General features: G+C 51.8%; 1 protein-coding gene across 1 annotated transcript in view; it reads left to right on the forward strand.

The window, feature by feature from the left end:
• Window positions 1–7699, forward strand: part of LOC113978120 (zinc finger protein OZF-like) — a 49574-nt gene that overhangs the window by 38066 nt on the left and 3809 nt on the right. The gene's annotated exons all lie outside the window — the stretch shown is intronic.

The raw sequence follows: 7699 nt of genomic DNA on the forward strand, positions 1-7699 counted from the left end.
CCCCCCCCGAAACCTGGAATGGTAAATCTCTCTGTGCTCCGAAGCTGCGCTCTCATCTTCCACGGGGGTGCAGTACTCGCCGGCAAGGCTCCCCCTCTCTCTCCTTTCTCCTGCCGCGGCCTCGCCTCGGGTCCAAAACCGCGCGCGCAGAGCGCACGCGGCGCGGAAGTTTCCCGCCAGCGCGAGGCCCCCGGGCCGGCTCGGCGCCCTGCGCAGTGCCTGCAGCAGCCCCCGAACCGAGCGGGGTCCCGCACAGCGTGTGCAGGGCTTCCGACCAGGCGCGGAGTCCTGTGCGCGCGGCGCGGAAGTTTCCCGCCAGCGCGAGGCCCCTGGACCGGTGCGGCGCCCTGCGCAGTGCCTGCAGCAGCCCCCGAACCGAGCGGCTTGGCTGCGGTGGTGTTCTCCAAAAAGCGGTGCGCGCGCAGAGCGCCGCGTTGGCTGCTGGGAATCGGTGATGGCGCCGCGGCCTTCAGTTCGCTGTAAGATCTGGCGGGGACTGTAGCGAGAGCGACACTCTGGGGATCCCCTCGGGGGCTGCGAGGAGCGCGGCTGTGGGTGGAAAGGCTGGAATGCTCCGAAGGCTTTAGCGCGGAGGTTTGGGGGTTCTCGGGGACGTTTTGAGAGGTCCCTGAGGGGGTTCGGTGTCCTGAGGGGACTCAGAGGGGAGGTTGAAGGTCCCTGAAGGGGTTTGGGGGTGTCCGAGTGGAGTTTTAGTTTGTGAGGAGATTTGGGGTGTCCCAGGTGGGCTTTGGGGGTCTGTGAGGAGGTCTGGGAGTCCTGGGGGGCTTTGCGGGGACCTTTTCGACAGTTTTGGGGTCTCTAGGGGATTTAATGGGTCCCAGGTGGTTTTGAGGGTCCCTGAGGGAGATTGGGGGGGCCTTGAATAAGCTTGGGGGGTCCCAGGTGGGTTTTGCGGGACACTGAGAGGGTTTAGGGGGTGCTGTGGAGGAATGAGGTCTCTGAGGGGATTTGAGGGGACCTTGAGGAGGTTTCGACGGGTCGAGGGGGGGATTTCAGGGTTTTTTGAGGGGATTTTGAGGCGTCCCCTAAAGCTCAGCAGTGGGGTTCAGGGGGTCCCCCAGCCCCCAGGGGAGGGGTCCTAGGGATGCCCCCAAAATCCGGAGGAGGGAGATATACTCCATCTGGGTAAGGGGATCCCTAGACTCCAGTGTAGGGGCGTGTCTGAGGTACAAAGGGATGTACCTGGGCAGAGACGCCCAGAGAGCATGCGCCGAGGTTTACAACCCCCATTGGATAAAGGGATCACATGGTTATGGGATATAAAAGGGAGCGGGAGTTTCGAATAAAGCCTCTTTGTTCACCATCTCACAGGGAGCGTAAATGATTTCTTTATTATATAAAGGCAGCGTGCCACGTGGCACGCTACATATGGCGCCCAGCCGTGGGGCCCAGACTCTAAATTAGGGACACTATACACCCTGAATCAGGTAATAGAGCGGTACGTTCCAGGTATCGTCTCGATTCTAGGAGACGGGAACGTTTTACCCGAAAAAACCTAGACGTCTGTAAACGTTGCCTTGGGGGAGACCAAGGAAGGAAGTTTAGTAAGCTCAAAAAATTATAGGGAAAAGTGCATAGAAGAAACAGGAAGAAAGAAGAACACGCCGACAGATCGGAGCGGGCAACCGGAGAGAGTGGAGCAGGTCCAACATCCACCGAGCGGTGAGTGAGGCTGAGAAGCAAAGCTAGCACATAACATCACAGCTAGAACTGCTCCCTGGGAGGCAGCGATCCCGCAGTTCCGATAACCCGAGCAGCGAAGCACGCTGAAACTGCCGGGAGCTAAACTACGGCGCGGAACCGGCGCCGCAGCCGCCTAGCACCCCCAGTCCCACCGCCAGATCCCGCGAACCCTGCACCAGCGCATCTTTCCGCCTAGCGGAAAGTGCCGCAGCTCTGTACTGCCTGCCGCCCGCACGCATTCGCCTGCCGTTTCCACCGACCCCGCGCCCCACCCAGGAGCTGCGCCGGACCGGTAGAAGCGCACCGAATGCGCCCCAGCAATTAGACCCCCCCACGTCGCCTAGCGGACCGCTGGACCCCCGGAGCCGCTCCCCACCAACCCCCGGCCGTCTGTAAGGACTGCGCCAACCCTCCACATCGAGGAAAAAGCCCCGAGAGCTGCCGCAGACCCAGAAGGAACCTGCTGTCGCCTTTTGTCACTTTTTCGCCGTGCCCCGCACCCGCCGCCGCAGCTGCGCTGAGAAGGAGTGCCGTCGCCGCTGCGCCCTGCACCGAGTCCCGAGCCCGCGCCGCCGCCACAACCGCCGCCACAGCCGCCACAGATCGAGCACGCCGCGCGCCACCGCCGAGCCCCACCGCCGCCGTTAGCAGCCGCGTCGGAGCCCCAGGACCCGAGCAGACCCCCACGGAGACGCCGGGAGAGAAAAAAAGCGGCGGAGAAGCAGCCGATCCAAAATCGAAACTAACTGCAGCCGAACAAAGAAACATGTGCCACAGCCACCGGATTAAGGTAACAGAGGAGCCCTGCCTCCATGGAAACCTCGCAACACATTGAAACACTTTTAAGACACAGTTGCTAGCCGTCGAAAAGATACACATAAGAAAATTGGGACACATTCTAAGCCACAGCCACCAACAAACGAAACAAGTAACCCACACACCCCTCTCCTCGCTACACTGCTAGCAACAGCACAGCCCATAGGCATGCAGCAGGGGGGGGAAACAGCCGTTTGTAATCTGAACTCACTATCGGGACCCGAGAACCAAGGGAACACGAACAGCTGGGAGGAAACGGGACCTCTGATGCAAAATCCCAGCCCATGGGACCTTTGCAGAGAACCCCGTTACAGAGATGGGGTTAGTAATCCAGTGTACTTACCCCCCGTCCCTGCAAATGATCAGCCACGTGTAATCCCCTGGGCGCTGCCATCTTGCCCATCAAATAGCCCGGGAACTCACTTGTCTCTTCCGGCCCCTGCGCCGCCAAGCCCCACCCATAGGCGCGAGGGGGGAGGTGGCTCCGCCCCCTCGCCGCCTCCGACACCCGCCCACACCCCCTCACCGGGAACCGAGGTTACTGCAGCTGCGGGGGGGGGGAATGGGGGGGGAAGGGAGAGGAACTAGCAATAGTTCCGTCGGGAAGGAGCGAAAAGGCAAACGGGGGAAAATCAGATAACAGGTGGAAACAAAACAGGGATAAGGCAATTCGACTCAGTAGCCTGAAGGGTAATTGGGCATACTCAAATGAATTTAGCCAAAGCCACACCCCTCAGTCTGAGCTCCTGCATGGAACTGCTCAAAGGCTGAGGCATTTGGTAAGAGATGGTGGCATATTCTTAAATAATGCCTGCGGGTATTCGGAGGCATTGAATTCCATCCATTTTTCCACCCCACATGACACAGAACGTGTGCACTGCTTATCTGACTTTCGGGAGAATTGTGCCAAACACACAGCAAACACCCCAACCGACATAACAATAAATCCATTAACTGGAGAAGGAAGACACAGCACAGCAGGTGCCCAATTAAATCACCCCCGAGAAAAATACAAAGTGATAATCAAACAGGCACTGAGAGCCATGAGAAGGCTTCTCATCACAGACCAAAACAGCAATCTGCCCAGCACAAAAGTGTTACAAAGTTGTGCTGAGCCAAACCCACAATATTTAAATTGGCTGCGGACTGCTTTAGACAAGCAAATTGAATACAATGAAGCCAGAGAGATGCTGTATAAGCAGTTGGCTTCTGAAAAGGTGAACACAAGCTGTGAAAAAGCTTTGCAAACCTTTCCTGGAGGGGTTGACCACGGCACTGCTGAGCTGGTTCAACCTTACCAAAGATTTGGCTCTGAGGAGCACCGGTCTGTCTCTCTAGCTGCGGTCCTAGGATCCCAGCTAGGAATACGAGAGGAGGCCAGACTTAGAGCAAGTGGTGTCAGGTGCAGTAGCACTGACCACTTTAAAGGAGATTATACCTGGAGACCCTTTGCAGCAATGCCCCAAAAATACTCTAATGGCAAGGAATGGGCTGAGTTATACCCAGGGTGCCGAGGGCGAAACAGATGCCTTGCTGTAAGCACCGCACTGCTTGTTGCTGTGTTACTTGTTGCCCTCTGTACCACCGGCTTTCATGTGCCAGAGAGGAAGCAGCTTGAAGCAAGCCCCAAAGTGGCAACAAGCAGTCCAGACAATGCCCCTATATTCTGCACCCCCAAGAAAGGTGACAGGTGGAGAATGCTGCCAAACTCAAAAGCAGTAAGTGCAGTCATAAAGCATGTAGAAGCACCGCAGCATGGACTGCCTTCACCCAATGTACTCCTAACGAGTTGACCACTATTGGTAACTGATTCAAAGATTTGTTTCTCTACCACCTTCCTACACCCTGAGGATGTGCCAAGGCTTGCCTTTCCCATCATGGCCTTGAAAAATGCACGACCCATGCAAGGCTATTGCTGGGTTGTCTTTCCTCAGGGGATGCAAAATAGCCCGGCAAGGTATCAAACAACCACGATACATCCTTATACAGGTAGCATACCAATGAGCACGGCCACAGGAAATGAACTGTCATTTACTCTTACTGCTCTAATCAGAACTGTCCAAGATGCAGGGTTACAGCTTGCAGCCAAGAAAATCCAGCAACCACTACCCTGGACTTTCCTTGGACAGGAATTCGTGCAGCAAAAAGATTCTCCACAGCTGCTGCAGCTCGAGGTAAAAAACACTTTATATTTACGCGAATTGCGGAAGCATCAAGGGGCTGTTAAATGGTTGAGGGCCATTTTACACATAACTCCAGAGGAGCTACACCCTCTGCTTCAGCTGCCAAAGGGAGACTCCAGTCTAATGTCTAACAGGTTACTGATACCAGAAGCCAAAAGGGTGTTAGGCATTCGTACCAAGGCAATAGAGAGAGGGATAGGCAGAAGGAGAAATCCTGAACTGCAAATCTGTCTAGCCTTCATTCCCAGCAGGTATCAACTATTAGCAGCCTTGTCACTGTGGGATCAGACTGAAAAAGACCCACTGCAACTTCTAAAGTGGTTAATTTTGCCCCATGTACCATCTAACACTGTGTGGACTGTTAATGAGATGTATGCAAAGCTTGTCATTAAAGGCAGAGTACGACTGCAGGAACTGGAAGGAGAGGACCCTGCCACTGCCATCATCTACATGCCAGCCACGAAGGACAATTTGGATAGGATGCCAGCTGAGGACGCAGGGTTCCAAGCTGCCTTAACAAGCTTTCATGGTAAAACTTTCATGCATCTCTCAAAACACAGGTTGTGGGCAGAGATCACTAATCTACCTTCAAAAGCCACGACCAGATGCAAACACGGATCAGTGAAAGGCTTCAGGGCCTTCACACCTGCATCTGGGAACAGCATAAAAGGCTGTAATAACTCAGGTAAAATCCTGCTACAAAACAAGGGAAAGACAGATGCAGACCACAAACCAAAGCTGTGCAGGTTCTGGAACTGACTGCCGTCCATATTGCCTCGGAAAAGTTTAATAAGCAATCTTTTAATGTTATAACTGATTTCTGTTATATTGCAAGTTGATACCTCATCTTGAAGGTTTGTTTATTTGAGATATCGTTAGTTTTTACCTGTTAATTGAAATGCGTTCTATTTGGTTTCTTGTGAATCATATGAGGTTTGGATTTTCATGCAATGCACACAAGGTAATGCAATGACAGGTAAGGGCCAACAACTGACAAAAAATTAAGAGACTGACAAAATAACAACGTTTAACATCATATCTAAGGTCTTGAAGCAAGCGAAATTGTCTAATTAATTTTTCCATCAGAACGCAAGTTCCTTAAACAGACAATTCAAATAACATTCAATCAGCTCAAGACTTCATCACGTCATGCCCAAACTGTCAAAAAATCACAACAATGCCATCTCAGAACGCGTTAACCCCACATGGTTAATTGCAAATGAGATTGAACAAACAGATCCACGCACTTCTCTGAATTGGACATATTAAAATATGTACATGTAACAGTAGGTATATACCCACATCACGTAATCTCCACAACATCCACTACAGAAAAGGCCAAGAGTGTGAAACACTCTGACTTAGTTGCCCAGCAACTCTTGGTCCATAATATTCACAGTAAAACAGCTACATTTCCTATCAAATAGGAAAATTCTCATGTCACAAGTATTCCACACTCACTCATTAGACAGGTAATTATACAAAGAGCACACAACACATCAAAACAGTGTCAACTAAACAAAAAAAAGGGGAGAGAGAATCTGTATAGCTAAAAGAATATCTGTGAAAAGCCATGTTTGTATTAATTTTCAAATTGTGACAATGCTGGAAACATGTAAGTATGAAAGGCAACACAAACCCCAGGCTAGTGTGCCTCTCCCAAAACATCGGTCATGGTAAGGGATTTGATATCTGGGCAGTGGACGGAACCGCTAAATCTCGGATTTGGGAGAGAGGCCATTCTGGGGAGCCTGAAAGAAAGGAGTTAAAATGAACCCCTTCCAGGTCTGTTACACCCCACAAAGGATAAAATCACATCAGCAAGAACCAGAGTGACGCGGAAGTTGTAAGAAAGTTATGTTTATGTCTAAGGTTTACTTTAAGGATGACCAGTGTGGCAAAAGGCAGTTTATAAAAACCCATGAATGTGTGTATGATGCGTGATGTGATGGCCATCAAGCGATTGAGAGAGTGAACGGACAAGAGTGTTGTATGACTGGACAAATATTGAAACACTAAACACCTCACAAATAACAATACCTCCGCCACAGGGTCATTTAAGAGAATTTAGTTTTGCTAAGCTTAGCCTGTTTCTTAATAAAGTTGTACTCCCCAGTTATTTAAAACCCTCAAGTTAATAAAGGTTATAAGTTTGCACGGTTAGGTCAGGGCCTATAGATTAATAAAGTTATTTCTCCAAGTTGCACTACCCTATAGGAATATAAGAGAGTTTTAAAAGGTTCACAGTAGGACTATAAGAGGCCAAGGCAAGCAGTATGCTGGGTCATTCCAAGCCTTGGTAGTTTATAATGTACTGTTCTGATTGTTTGTACTGTTGTTTTGCACTGTTTTTGTGATCCTCTTAAAAAATAAAAAGGGGGGTGATGTAGGGGCGTGTCTGAGGTACAAAGGGATGTACCTGGGCAGAGACGCCCAGAGAGCATGCGCCGAGGTTTACAACCCCCATTGGATAAAGGGATCACATGGTTATGGGATATAAAAGGGAGCGGGAGTTTCGAATAAAGCCTCTTAGTTCACCATCTCACAGGGAGCGTAAATGATTTCTTTATTATATAAAGGCAGCGTGCCACATGGCACGCTACGCTCCAGTATATCCCAGTGACCCTCAGTACGGCCCAGTGACCACCCAGTGTGTCCCAGTGACCTCCCACTGCGCCCAAGTATGGCCCAGTGATCCTCTAGTGAGCACCCAGTAACCCCCAGTATGGCCCAGTAACCTCCCAGTGTCCCCCCATGTGTCCTGGTAATCCCCCAGTAACTCCCCAGTTCTCTGCCAGTGTGCGCCAGTTCACCTCTAATCACTCCCCGTGCCATCCCAGCATGCCTCAGTAACCCCCCAGTGCCTCCCAGTGCCCCCTGGTTCCCCCCAGTGTGTCCCAGTATCCCCCAGTAATCACCCAGTGCCCCCCAAAGCCCCTCGACTGTCCCAAACGTGTCCCCAGATGCCCTTGGCCTTTCTGTGAGTGGGGGGGGGG

The sequence above is a fragment of the Neopelma chrysocephalum genome, unplaced genomic scaffold (genome assembly GCF_003984885.1).
Source record: "Neopelma chrysocephalum unplaced genomic scaffold, ASM398488v2 Primary Assembly neopelma1_291, whole genome shotgun sequence".
In the NCBI taxonomy this organism is placed as follows: domain Eukaryota; kingdom Metazoa; phylum Chordata; class Aves; order Passeriformes; family Pipridae; genus Neopelma; species Neopelma chrysocephalum.